The sequence below is a fragment of the Heterodontus francisci genome, unplaced genomic scaffold (genome assembly GCF_036365525.1).
Source record: "Heterodontus francisci isolate sHetFra1 unplaced genomic scaffold, sHetFra1.hap1 HAP1_SCAFFOLD_1579, whole genome shotgun sequence".
NCBI lineage: Eukaryota > Metazoa > Chordata > Chondrichthyes > Heterodontiformes > Heterodontidae > Heterodontus > Heterodontus francisci.
Window position 1 is genome coordinate 23,814 of NW_027141056.1, and position 14,979 is coordinate 38,792.

The window sequence follows — 14,979 nt, forward strand, 5'->3', positions numbered from 1 at the left end:
CCCCCTCACTGTAAGACTCTGAAATATCCCACCCCCCTCACTGTAAGACTCTGAAATATCCCACCCCCTCACTGTAAGACTCTGAAATATCCCACCTCCCTCACTGTAAGACTCTGAAATATCCCACCCCCCTCACTGCAAGACTCTGATATATCCCACCCCCCTCACTGTAAGACTCTGAAATATCCCACCATCCTCACTGCAAGACTCTGATATATCCCACCCCCCTCACTGTAAGACTCTGAAATATCCCACCCCCCCTCACTGTAAGACTCTGATATACCCCGCACCCCTCACTGTAACACTCTGATATACCCTGCACCCCTCACTGTAACACTCTGATATACCTCACCCCCCTCACTGTAATTCTCTGATATATCCCACACCCCTCACTGTAAACACTCTGATATATCCCACCCCCCTCACAGTAACACTCTGATATATCCCACCCCCCTCACAGTAACACTCTGATATATCCCACACCCCTCACTGTAATACTCTGATATATCCCACACCCCTCACTGTAAACACTCTGATATATCCCACCCCCCTCACAGTAACACTCTGATATATCCCACCCCCCTCACAGTAACACTCTGATATATCCCACACCCCTCACTGTAATACTCTGATATATCCCACCCCCCTCACAGTAACACTCTGATATATCCCACACCCCTCACTGTAACACTCTGATGTATCCCACACCCCTCACTGTAATTCTCTGATATATCCCACACCCCTCACTGTAACACTGATATACCCCACACCCCTCACTGTAACACTCTGATATATCCCACACCCCTCACTGTAACACTCTGATATACCCCACACCCCTCACTGTAACACACTGATATACCCCACACCCCTCACTGTAACACACTGATATACCCCACACCCCTCACTGTAACACACTGATATATCCCACACCCCTCACTGTAACACACTGATATATCCCACACCCCTCACTGTAACACTCTGATATACCCCACACCCCTCATTGTAACACTCTGATATATCCCACACCCCTCACTGTAACACTCTGATATACCCCACACCCCTCACTGTAACACTCTGATATACCGCACACCCCTCACTGTAACACTCTGATATACCGCACACCCCTCACTGTAACACTCTGATATACCCCACACCCCTCACCGCAACACTCTGATATACCCCACACCCCTCACTGTAACACTCTGATATACTGCACACCCTTCACTGTAACACACTGATATACCGCACACCCCTCACTGTAACACTCTGATATACCCCTCACCGCAACACTCTGATATACCCCACACCCCTCACTGTAACACTCTGATATACCGCACACCCCTCACTGTAACACACTGATATACCCCACACCCCTCACTGTAACACACTGATGTCCCCCACATCCCTCACTGTAACACTCTGATATATCCCACACCCCTCACTGTAACACACTGATATACCCCACACCCCTCACTGTAACACACTGATGTCCCCCACATCCCTCACTGTAACACTCAGATATACCCCACACCCCTCACTGTAACACACTGATATACCCCACCCCCTCTCACTGTAAGACTCTGAAATATCCCACCCCCCTCACTGTAAGACTCTGAAATATCCCACCCCACTCACTGTAAGACTCTGAAATATCCCACCCCCCTCACTGCAAGACTCCGATATATCCCACCCCCCTCACTGTAACACTCTGATATACCCCACCCCCCTCACTGTAAGACTGAAATATCCCACCCCTCTCACTGTAAGACTCTGAAATATCCCACCCCGCTCACTGTAAGACTCTGAAATATCCCACCCCCCTCACTGTAACACACTGATATATCCCACACCCCTCACTGTAAGACTCTGAAATATCCCACACCCCTCACTGTAACACTCTGATATACCCCACCCCCCTCACTGTAAGACTCTGAAATATCCCACCCCCCTCACTGTAACACACTGATATACCCCACCCCCCTCACTGTAAGACTCTGAAATATCCCACCCCCCCTCACTGTAAGACTCTGATATATCCCACCCCCTCACTGTAAGACTCTGAAATATCCCACCCCCCTCACTGTAAGACTCTGAAATATCCCACCCCCCTCACTGTAAGACTCTGAAATATCCCACCCCCCTCACTGTAAGACTCTGAAATATCCCACCCCCCTCACTGTAAGACTCTGATATATCCCACCCCCCTCACTGTAAGACTCTGAAATATCCCACCCCCCTCACTGTAAGACTCTGAAATATCCCACCCCCCTCACTGTAAGACTCTGAAATATTCCACACCCTTCACTGTAACATTCTGATATACCCCACACCCCTCACTGTAACACACTGATATAACCCACACCCCCTCACTGTAACACACTGATATACCCCACACCCCTCACTGTAACACTTTGATATAACCCACACCCCCTCACTGTAACACACTGATATACCCCACACCCCTCACTGTAACACTTTGATATAACCCACACCCCCTCACTGTAACACTCTGATATACCCCACACCCCTCACTGTAACACTCTGATATAACCCACACCCCCTCACTGTAACACACTGATATACCCCACACCCCTCACTGTAACACTCTGATATAACCCACACCCCCTCACTGTAACACACTGATATACCCCACACCCCTCACTGTAACATTCTGATATACCCCACACCCCTCACTGTAACACACTGATATACCCCACACCCCTCACTGTAACACTCTGATATATCCCACACCCCTCACTGTAACATTCTGATATACCCCACACCCCTCACTGTAACACACTGATATACCCCACACCCCTCACTGTAACACTCTGATATATCCCACACCCCTCACTGTAACATTCTGATATACCCCACACCCCTCACTGTAACACACTGATATACCCCACACCCCTCACTGTAACACTCTGATATACCCCACACCCCTCACTGTAACACACTGATATACCCCACACCCCTCACTGTAACACTCTGATATACCCCACACCCCTCACTGTAACACTCTGATATACCCCACACCCCTCACTGTAACACTCTGATATAACCCACACCCCTCACTGTAACACACTGATATACCCCACACCCCTCACTGTAACACTCTGATACACCCCACACCCCTCACTGTAACATTCTGATATACCCCACACCCCTCACTGTAACACACTGATATACCCCACACCCCTCACTGTAACACTCTGATATATCCCACCCCCCTCACTGTAACACTCTGATATATCCCACACCCCTCACTGTAACACTCTGATATACCCAACACCCCTCACTGTAACACTCTGATATATCCCACACCCCTCACTGTAACACTCTGATATACCCCACACCCCTCACTGTAACATTCTGATATACCCCACACCCCTCACTGTAACACACTGATATACCCCACTCCCCTCACTGTAACACTCTGATATATCCCACCCCCTCACTGTAACACTCTGATATATCCCACACCCCTCACTGTAACACTCTGATATACCCCACACCCCTCACTGTAACACTCTGATATATCCCACACCCTTCACTGTTACACTCTGATACACCCCACACCCTTCACTGTTACACTCTGATATACCCCACACCCCTCACTGCAACACTCTGATATACCCCACACCCCTCACTGCAACACTCTGATATACCCCACACCCCTCACTGTAACACACTGATATACCCCACATCCCTCACTGTAACACTCTGATATACCCCACACCCCTCAGTGTAACACACTGATATATCCCACCCCCTCACTGTCAGACTCTGAAATATCCCAGCCCCCTCACTGTCAGACTCTGAAATATCCCACCCCCCTCACTGTAAGACTCTGAAATATCCCACCCCCCTCACTGTAAGACTCTGAAATATCCCACCCCCTCACTGTAAGACTCTGAAATATCCCACCTCCCTCACTGTAAGACTCTGAAATATCCCACCCCCCTCACTGCAAGACTCTGATATATCCCACCCCCCTCACTGTAAGACTCTGAAATATCCCACCATCCTCACTGCAAGACTCTGATATATCCCACCCCCCTCACTGTAAGACTCTGAAATATCCCACCCCCCCTCACTGTAAGACTCTGAAATATCCCACCCCCCCTCACTGTAAGACTCTGATATACCCCGCACCCCTCACTGTAACACTCTGATATACCCTGCACCCCTCACTGTAACACTCTGATATACCCCACCCCCCTCACTGTAATTCTCTGATATACCCCACCCCCCTCACAGTAACACTCTGATATATCCCACACCCCTCACTGTAATACTCTGATATATCCCACACCCCTCACAGTAACACTCTGATATATCCCACCCCCCTCACAGTAACACTCTGATATATCCCACCCCCCTCACAGTAACACTCTGATATATCCCACACCCCTCACTGTAACACTCTGATATATCCCACCCCCCTCACAGTAACACTCTGATATATCCCACCCCCCTCACAGTAACACTCTGATATATCCCACACCCCTCACTGTAACACTCTGATATATCCCACCCCCCTCACAGTAACACTCTGATATATCCCACCCCCCTCACAGTAACACTCTGATATATCCCACACCCCTCACTGTAAACACTCTGATATATCCCACCCCCCTCACTGTAACACACTGATATATCCCACACCCCTCACAGTCACACACTGATATATCCCACACCTATCACAGTAACACTCTGATGTATCCCACACCCCTCACTGTTACACTGATATATCCCACACCCCTCACTGTAACACTCTGATATATCCCACATCCCTCACTGTAACACTCTGATATATCCCACACCCCTCACTGTAACACTCTGATATATCCCACACCCCTCACTGTAAACACTCTGATATATCCCACACCCCTCACTGTAACACTCTGATATATCCCACACCCCTCACTGTAAACACTCTGATATATCCCACACCCCTCACTGTAAACACTCTGATATATCCCACACCCCTCACTGTAACACTCTGATATATCCCACACCCCTCACTGTAAACACTCTGATATATCCCACACCCCTCACTGTAACACTCTGATATATCCCACACCCCTTCACTGTAAACACTCTGATATATCCCACACCCCTCACTGTAACACTCTGATATATCCCACACCCCTTCACTGTAATTCTCTGATATATCCCACACCCCTTCACTGTAATTCTCTGATATATCCCACACCCCTCACTGTAACACTCTGATATATCCCACACCCCTTCACTGTAATTCTCTGATATATCCCACACCCCTTCACTGTAATTCTCTGATATATCCCACACCCCTCACTGTAACACTCTGATATATCCCACACCCCTTCACTGTAATTCTCTGATATATCCCACACCCCTCACTGTAACACTCTGATATATCCCACACCCCTCACTGTAACACTCTGATATATCCCACACCCCTCACTGTAACACTCTGATATATCCCACACCCCTCTCTGTAACACTCTGATATATCCCACACCCCTCTCTGTAACATTCTGATATATCCCACACCCCTCACTGTAACACTCTGATATATCCCACACCCCTCACTGTAACACTCTGATAGATCCCACACCCCTCACTGTAACACTCTGATATATCCCACACCCCTCTCTGTAACATTCTGATTTATCCCACACCCCTCACTGTAACACTCTGATATATCCCACACCCCTCACTGTAACACTCTGATATATCCCACACCCCTCACTGTAACACTCTGATATATCCCACACCCCTCACTGTAACACTCTGATATATCCCACACCCCTCACTGTAAACACTCTGATATATCCCACACCCCTTCACTGTAATTCTCTGATATATCCCACACCCCTTCACTGTAATTCTCTGATATATCCCACACCCCTCACTGTAACACTCTGATATATCCCACACCCCTTCACTGTAATTCTCTGATATATCCCACACCCCTTCACTGTAATTCTCTGATATATCCCACACCCCTTCACTGTAACACTCTGATATATCCCACACCCCTTCACTGTAATTCTCTGATATATCCCACACCCCTTCACTGTAATTCTCTGATATATCCCACACCCCTCACTGTAACACCCTGATATATCCCACACCCCTTCACTGTAACACTCTGATATATCCCACACCCCTTCACTGTAATTCTGATATATCCCACACCCCTTCACTGTAATTCTCTGATATATCCCACACCCCTTCACTGTAATTCTCTGATATATCCCACACCCCTTCACTGTAATTCTCTGATATATCCCACACCCCTTCACTGTAATTCTCTGATATACCCCACACCCCTCACTGTAACACTCTGATATATCCCACACCCCTCACTGTAACACTCTGATATATCCCACACCCCTCACTGTAACACTCTGATATATCCCACACCCCTCACTGTAACACTCTGATATACCCCACACCCCTCACTGTAACACTCTGATATATCCCACCCCCTCACTGTAAGACTCTGATATACCCCACCCCCCTCACTGTAACACTGATATATCCCACACCCCTCACTGTAACACTCTGATATACCCCACACCCCTCACTGTAACACTGATATATCCCACACCCCTCACTGTAACACTCTGATATATCCCACACCCCTCACTGTAACACTCTGATATATCCCACACCCCTCACTGTTGGACTCTGATATACCCCACCCCCCTTACTGTAACACTCTGATATACCCCACCCCCCTCACAGTAACACTCTGATATATCCCACACCCCTCACTGTAACAGTCTGATATAACCCACACCCCTTCACTGTAACACTCTGATATATCCCACACCCCTCACTGTAACACTCTGATCTATCCCACACCCCTTACTGTAACACTCTGATATACCCCACCCCCCTCACAGTAACACTCTGATATATCCCACACCCCTCACTGTAACAGTCTGATATACCCCACACCCCCTCACTGTAACACTCTGATATATCCCACACCCCCTCACTGTAACACTCTGATATATCCGATTGATTGATTTTCTTTGTCTGATCCTTTGCTATCCAGATGGTGTGAATTGGTTGTTGCTGTTTACTTTTGCCCTCATGGGTGGAGTGTTCATCATGTGGATCTCACTGGAATCCCACCACTGACAGAAGCCCTTTGTTGCATTGTCCTTGTGCTGGCTCATCTAAAACAGTATCCAATTATTTCCTTGCTCTTTTCCCATTATTTGAAGTGTTTCCCAATGAATCTGCTTCCACCACCCTTTCAGGAAGCGTGTTCCAGATCACAACAACTTGCTGTGAAAGAAAAAATTTCTCCTCGTCTCACTTCTGCCTGTTAAATTAAATCTGTGTCCCTCTGATTACTGACCCTCCTGCCACTGGAAACAGTTTCTTCTTATTTACTCTATCAGAATCCTTCATGATTTTGAACACCTTTATTAAATCTCCCCTTAATCTTCTCTGCTGTAAGGAGAACAATCCCAGTTCCTCCAGACACTCCTCATTAACTGAAATCTCTCATCCCGGAGCCATTCCAGTAAATCTCCTCTGCTCCCTCTCCAAGGTCTTCACATCCTTTTTAAAGTGCGCTGCCCAGAATTGGACACAATTCTCCAGCTGAAGCATAACCAGTTTTATAAAGGTTTAGCACAATTTCTTTGATTTTGTCATCAAATGTGTCTGTTTGTAAACCCATTGATTCATTGCTTTTTCACAGCCTTATCATCCTGTCCTGTCACCTTCAAAGATTTGTGTACAGACACCCCCAGGTCTCTCTGCACCCCCTTAAAATTGAACGATTTAATTTATTTGCTCTGCTGATTCTTCCTTCCAAAATGTAATACTTCACACTCTAAGTTTGCATTAAATTTCATTTTTTTCTGTCCATTTCACCAGTCTCTGTCGTCCTGAAGTCTGTTACTATCCTCCTCACTGTTTACTAAACCTCCATGTTTCGGAGTATCTGCGAACTTTGAAATTATGCACTGTATATCCAAACTCAGGTCATTAATATATATCAACGAGCATTGACCCCAACATCAACCCTTGGGGAAACACCCCCAGTGTGTCACTCCTTCCAGTCTGAAAAACAACTGCTCTCCACCACTCTCTGCTTTCTGAACTTTAGCCTATTACTGTCCACACTGCCCAATATCCCTTTTATCCCACCAGTTTCAATTGTGATAACATCTGGTTGTGTGGAGTGTCTCTGATTGCCAGGCTATGTGTCAGGCTATGCCCTCAGTAGCTTTTTAATGATTCAATGAGCCAGTTGCTGAGTGTGTGTTGCAGTTTATGGATTAATCTCGACAGGTTTTCTCACCCTATCTGTAGTCGACAGCAAGCTGGTAGATTTATCTCAGATGTTCACCTGGGGAGAAGGTAGATTGGGTTAGCTTTAGATGTGTGCCATAGTTAAGATTTGACGAGGCTATAACTGAGCTTATGTTTACATTAAGGAAGCTCGATGTGTTGTCGCTGTGTTCTGTTCTGTGCAGTGTTTACAGGACGTCCTGGCTTGAGGGCTGTGCAGGAAGGGGGCTGGAGCGAGGAGATTTCCTAGTCAGACTGAGAGAAATTGATCGGTTTGAGTGACTGATTTCTGCACGTGGCCTCACCGACCTCGTCTCTGATTCAACTCCACTAGTAAATGTTAATCTGTAATGTTAATCTTGAATTCTGTCAGTGTTTCAACAGGTTAATTAGGTCATGTTGCTGACCTCAATGCTGACTTCAGTCAGGGAGAAGTCAGAGCTACAATTAGAGAGAGAGGCAATCAGCCAGGGTTCCTGCTCCTGATCACTGTCCAGTGACCCCTGGGTTAGAGAGAGGGGGGGAAATCAGCCAGGGTTCCTGCTCCTGATCACTGTCCAGTGACCCTGGGTTAGAGAGAGGGGAAATCAGCCAGGGTTCCTGCTCCTGATCTCTGTCCAGTGACCCTGGGTTAGAGAGAGGGGAAATCAGCCAGGGTTCCTGCTCCTGATCACTGTCCAGAGACCCCTGGGTTAGAGAGAGAGGGGAAATCAGCCAGGGTTCCTGCTCCTGATCTCTGTCCAGAGACCCCTGGGTTAGAGAGAGGGGGAAATCAGCCTGGGTTCCTGCTCCTGATCTCTGTCCAGTGACCCCTGGGTTAGAGAGAGGGGGGGAAATCAGCCAGGGTTCCTGCTCCTGATCTCTGTCCAGAGACCCCTGGGTTAGAGAGAAGGGAAATCAGCCAGGGTTCCTGCTCCTGATCACTGTCCAGAGACCCCTGGGTAAGAGAGAAGGGAAATCAGCCAGGGTTCCTGCTCCTGATCACTGTCCAGTGACCCCTGGGTTAGAGAGAGAGGGGAAATCAGCCAGGGTTCCTGCTCCTGATCTCTGTCCAGTGACCCCTGGGTTAGAGAGAGGGGGGGAAATCAGCCAGGGTTCCTGCTCCTGATCTCTGTCCAGAGACCCCTGGGTTAGAGAGAGGGGGGGAGATCAGCCAGGGTTCCTGCTCCTGATCTCTGTCCAGTGACCCCTGGGTTAGAGAGAGGGGGGGGAAATCAGCCAGGGTTCCTGCTCCTGATCTCTGTCCAGAGACCCCTGGGTTAGAGAGAGGGGGGGAGATCAGCCAGGGTTCCTGCTCCTGATCTCTGTCCAGTGACCCCTGGGTTAGAGAGAGGGGGGGGAAATCAGCCAGGGTTCCTGCTCCTGATCTCTGTCCAGAGACCCCTGGGTTAGAGAGAGGGGGGGAGATCAGCCAGGGTTCCTGCTCCTGATCTCTGTCCAGTGACCCCTGGGTTAGAGAGAGGGGGGGGAAATCAGCCAGGGTTCCTGCTCCTGATCTCTGTCCAGAGACCCCTGGGTTAGAGAGAAGGGAAATCAGCCAGGGTTCCTGCTCCTGATCTCTGTCCAGTGACCCCTGGGTTAGAGAGAGTGGGGGAAATCAGCCAGGGTTCCTGCTCCTGATCTCTGTCCAGAGACCCCTGGGTTAGAGGGGGGGAAATCAGCCCGGGTTCCTGCTCCTGATCTCTGTCCAGTGACCCCTGGGTTAGAGAGAGGGGGGGAAATCAGCCAGGGTTCCTGCTCCTGATCACTGTCCAGTGACCCTGGGTTAGAGAGGGGGGGAAATCAGCCAGGGTTCCTGCTCCTGATCACTGTCCAGTCACCCCTGGGTTAGAGAGAGGGGAAATCAGCCAGGGTTCCTGCTCCTGATCACTGTCCAGAGACCCCTGGGTTAGAGAGAGAGGGGAAATCAGCCAGGGTTCCTGCTCCTGATCTCTGTCCAGAGACCCCTGGGTGAGAGAGATGGGGAAATCAGCCTGGGTTCCTGCTCCTGATCTCTGTCCAGTGACCCCTGGGTTAGAGAGAGAGGGGAAATTAGCCAGGGTTCCTGCTCCTGATCTCTGTCTAAAAACCCTGGGTTAGAGAGAGGAGAAATCAGCCAGGGTTCCTGCTCCTGATCTCTGTCTAGTGACCCCTGGGTTAGAGAGAGAGGGGGAAATCAGCCAGGGTTCTTGCTCCAGATCTCTGTCCAGTGACCCCTGGGTTAGAGAGAGGGGGGGAAATCAGCCAGGGCTCCTGCTCCTGATCACTGTCCAGTGACCCCTGGGTTAGAGAGAGGGGGGGAAATCAGCCAGGGTTCCTGCTCCTGATCTCTGTCCAGTGACCCTGGGTTAGAGAGAGGGGAAATCAGCCAGGGTTCCTGCTCCTGATCACTGTCCAGAGACCCCTGGGTTAGAGACAGTGGGGGAAATCAGCCAGGGTTCCTGCTCCTGATCTCTGTCCAGAGACCCCTGGGTTAGAGAGAGGGGAAATCAGCCAGGGTTCCTGCTCCTGATCACTGTCCAGTGACCCCTGAGTTAGAGAGAGGGGGGGAAATCAGCCAGGGTTCCTGCTCCTGCTCCTGATCACTGTCCAGTGACCCTGGGTTAGAGAGAGGAGAAATCAGCCAGGGTTCCTGCTCCTGATCACTGTCCAGAGACCCCTGGGTAAGAGAGAAGGGAAATCAGCCAGGGTTCCTGCTCCTGATCACTGTCCAGTGACCCCTGGGTTAGAGAGAGAGGGGAAATCAGCCAGGGTTCCTGCTCCTGATCTCTGTCCAGTGACCCCTGGGTTAGAGAGAGGGGGGGAAATCAGCCAGGGTTCCTGCTCCTGATCTCTGTCCAGAGACCCCTGGGTTAGAGAGAGGGTGGGAGATCAGCCAGGGTTCCTGCTCCTGATCTCTGTCCAGTGACCCCTGGGTTAGAGAGAGGGGGGGAAATCAGCCAGGGTTCCTGCTCCTGATCTCTGTCCAGTGACCCCTGGGTTAGAGAGAGGGGGGGAAATCAGCCAGGGTTCCTGCTCCTGATCTCTGTCCAGAGACCCCTGGGTTAGAGAGAAGGGAAATCAGCCAGGGTTCCTGCTCCTGATCTCTGTCCAGTGACCCCTGGGTTAGAGAGAGTGGGGGAAATCAGCCAGGGTTCCTGCTCCTGATCTCTGTCCAGAGACCCCTGGGTTAGAGGGGGGGAAATCAGCCAGGGTTCCTGCTCCTGATCTCTGTCCAGTGACCCCTGGGTTGGAGACAGTGGGGGAAATCAGCCAGGGTTCCTGCTCCTGATCACCGTCCAGTGACCCCTGGGTGAGAGAGAGGGGGAAATCAGCCCGGGTTCCTGCTCCTGATCTCTGTCCAGTGACCCCTGGGTTAGAGAGAGAGGAAATCAGCCAGGGTTCCTGCTCCTGCTCCTGATCACTGTCCAGTGACCCCTGGGTTAGAGAGAGGGGGGGAAATCAGCCAGGGTTCCTGCTCCTGATCACTGTCCAGTGACCCTGGGTTAGAGAGAGGGGAAATCAGCCAGGGTTCCTGCTCCTGATCTCTGTCCAGTGACCCTGGGTTAGAGAGAGGGGAAATCAGCCAGGGTTCCTGCTCCTGATCACTGTCCAGAGACCCCTGGGTTAGAGAGAGAGGGGAAATCAGCCAGGGTTCCTGCTCCTGATCTCTGTCCAGAGACCCCTGGGTTAGAGAGAGGGGGAAATCAGCCTGGGTTCCTGCTCCTGATCTCTGTCCAGTGACCCCTGGGTTAGAGAGAGAGGGGAAATTAGCCAGGGTTCCTGCTCCTGATCTCTGTCCAAAAACCCTGGGTTAGAGAGAGGAGAAATCAGCCAGGGTTCCTGCTCCTGATCTCTGTCTAGAGACCCCTGGGTTAGAGAGAGAGGGGGAAATCAGCCAGGGTTCCTGCTCCAGATCTCTGTCCAGTGACCCCTGGGTTAGAGAGAGAGGGGAAATCAGCCAGGGTTCCTGCTCCTGATCACTGTCCAAAGACCCCTGGGTTAGAGAGAGAGGGGAAATCAGCCAGGGTTCCTGCTCCTGATCTCTGTCCAGTGACCCCTGGGTTAGAGACAGTGGGGGAAATCAGCCAGGGTTCCTGCTCCTGATCTCTGTCCAGAGACCCCTGGGTTAGAGAGAGGGGAAATCAGCCAGGGTTCCTGCTCCTGATCTCTGTCCAGAGACCCCTGGGTTAGAGAGAGGGGAAATCAGCCAGGGTTCCTGCTCCTGATCACTGTCCAGTGACCCCTGAGTTAGAGAGAGGGGGGGAAATCAGCCAGGGTTCCTGCTCCTGATCACTGTCCAGTGACCCTGGGTTAGAGAGAGGAGAAATCAGCCAGGGTTCCTGCTCCTGATCTCTGTCCAGTGACCCTGGGTTAGAGAGAGGGGAAATCAGCCAGGGTTCCTGCTCCTGATCACTGTCCAGTGACCCTGGGTTAGAGAGAGGGGGGAAATCAGCCAGGGTTCCTGCTCCTGATCACTGTCCAGAGACCCCTGGGTTAGAGAGAGCGGGGAAATCAGCCAGGGTTCCTGCTCCTGATCACTGTCTGACCCTGGGTTAGAGAGAGGGGAAATCAGCCAGGGTTCCTGCTCCTGATCACTGTCCAGAGACCCCTGGGTTAGAGAGTGGGGGGGAAATCAGCCAGGGTTCCTGCTCCTGATCTCTGTCCAGTGACCCCAACTCTAACATTGCCCATGTGGAGTTTTCGGCTGGGACCTTGATATCATTGGTTAAATATCCCCTCCACACTCGAGGTAATTTTGAGACTGCACAGTCGAGTCTCGACACAGCCTCTTTGACATCTCCGTGTTTTTATTTCCATGTCCCTGGCTTTGCTATGATATGCTGAGTGGAGTTTTGTGTTTAGTACGCTGCAGGCATCTGCCTCTGTTTCTCAGTGCCATCAGTTCGGTGATGGAATAAATGAATTGCTCGGTTTCGCTGTTTGCCTGGAGCGCACTGCTGACGTGAATCTGTCATCCACTGCTGTTTCTGATGGCAACAGAAAAATGTTGAATTTCTTATTTTTGTCACTTTTGCCAAATTGATAAAATCAATATTTAGCTCTTTCCAGAGCCAACACTCTCCAGGTGAACACTGTGCTAATTAGACACTTGCATTGCAATTTTCTTAACATGCAAAAATAACCCCAAAATAAACTGAAGCCAATCCCCTCGCCCCCAGTCCTCTAAACCCTAACCCCAAGTCCTAGAGACTGGACTCACACACACTCTCATATTCACACACAGTTTAGTCACTGCACCTTTGTTGGGAATGAAAGAAGCTAAAAACTGCAACCTGGATGACTGACAGGCTGTTTAAACACAGGGGGAGCCATAAACTCACATCGGCCCTGCTTATGAAGAACAACAGTGACCAGGAGACTGACCCAGCGCCTGATGGTGAGGCAGTGAAAACTATCAGGCTACACAGCAACCATCAAAACCACACTTTGTGTCAAAACATCACAACATTGTTTAGCACAAGCAATCCATATGGTATTTAATCCTAGTTTTAATAATTAGAATTAACAATTCAATATGGGCTACAATAAAACCACTGGGAGATCTTTGATATTTGTGTTAAAAAAATTGTCAATGTATTAGAAATTTATTAAATTGTGCAATTTATAATCAGGTTACACACATTTTGAACACTACATATCCAGCCTACACCTAGTATATACGCAGTGTGTACATGGCACCTCTGCAGTATGCACATTTTAGGCAGCACAGCCAGAGTACATATGCAGTATGTACACAATATATACTCCATAGGTAGTGTGTATGACTGTATCCACCGGAATACAAGCACACAATATCGACACGATTGAGATGCAGTATTTCAACGTCTAGCTTCAGATTGCAAGATTTTAAGTTTGTATAAATCTAGTCTAGTATTAGTTAATAATTCAATCCGATATGAGTCTTTTAAACAGTGAATTAAGAATTTATAGGTGTGTGTTCCTCTGTTCATAATAAATAAAATCCATCTTTAGAACTTTCTTGGCATCTGTTTCTTTCATTATCAAAACTCATCTTAGATTGCTGAACATCAAATTCAGCAGGGTAATGATCACTGACTACAACTGTACGGAGTCACAGTTTATTCAGGGTGAGGATCACTGACTGTACAACTGTACGGAGTCACAGTTTATTCAGGGTGAGGGTCGCACTGCGTAACTGTACAGAGTCACCGTTTATTCAGGGTGAGGGTCGCACTGCGTAACTGTACAGAGTCGCAGTTTATTCAGGGTGATGGTCACTCACTGTGTAACTGTACAGAGTCGCTGTTTATTCAGGGTGATGGTCACTCACTGTGTAACTGTACAGAGTCGCAGTTTATTCAGGGTGATGGTCACTCACTGTGTAACTGTACAGAGTCGCTGTTTATTCAGGGTGATGGTCACTCACTGTGTAACTGTACAGAGTCGCTGTTTATTCAGGGTGATGGTCACTCACTGTGTAACTGTACAGAGTCACTGTTTATTCAGGGTGAGGGTCACTCGGTGTAACTGTACAGACTCGCTGTGTATTCAGGGTGATGGTCACTCACTGTGTAACTGTACAGAGTCACTGTTTATTCAGGGTGAGGGTCACTCACTGTGTAACTGTGCAGAGTCACTTTATTCAGGATGAGGATCACTCACTGTGTAACTGTTCAGAGCCATGGTTTGTGAGGGTCTAAGGTAAAAGGAAACTATCATAGA

At 49.3% G+C, this 14,979-nt stretch overlaps 1 protein-coding gene across 1 annotated transcript in view; it reads left to right on the plus strand.

Moving 5' to 3' along the window:
* LOC137361896 (homer protein homolog 3-like) overlaps positions 1-14,254 on the plus strand; it is a gene marked incomplete at its 5' end in the record, with an annotated part of 36,314 nt that extends 22,060 nt beyond the window's left edge. The window contains one exon of the mRNA XM_068026500.1: positions 13,599-14,254. The remainder of the gene's footprint in view (positions 1-13,598) is intronic.
* Between the last annotated feature and the right edge of the window lie 725 nt (positions 14,255-14,979).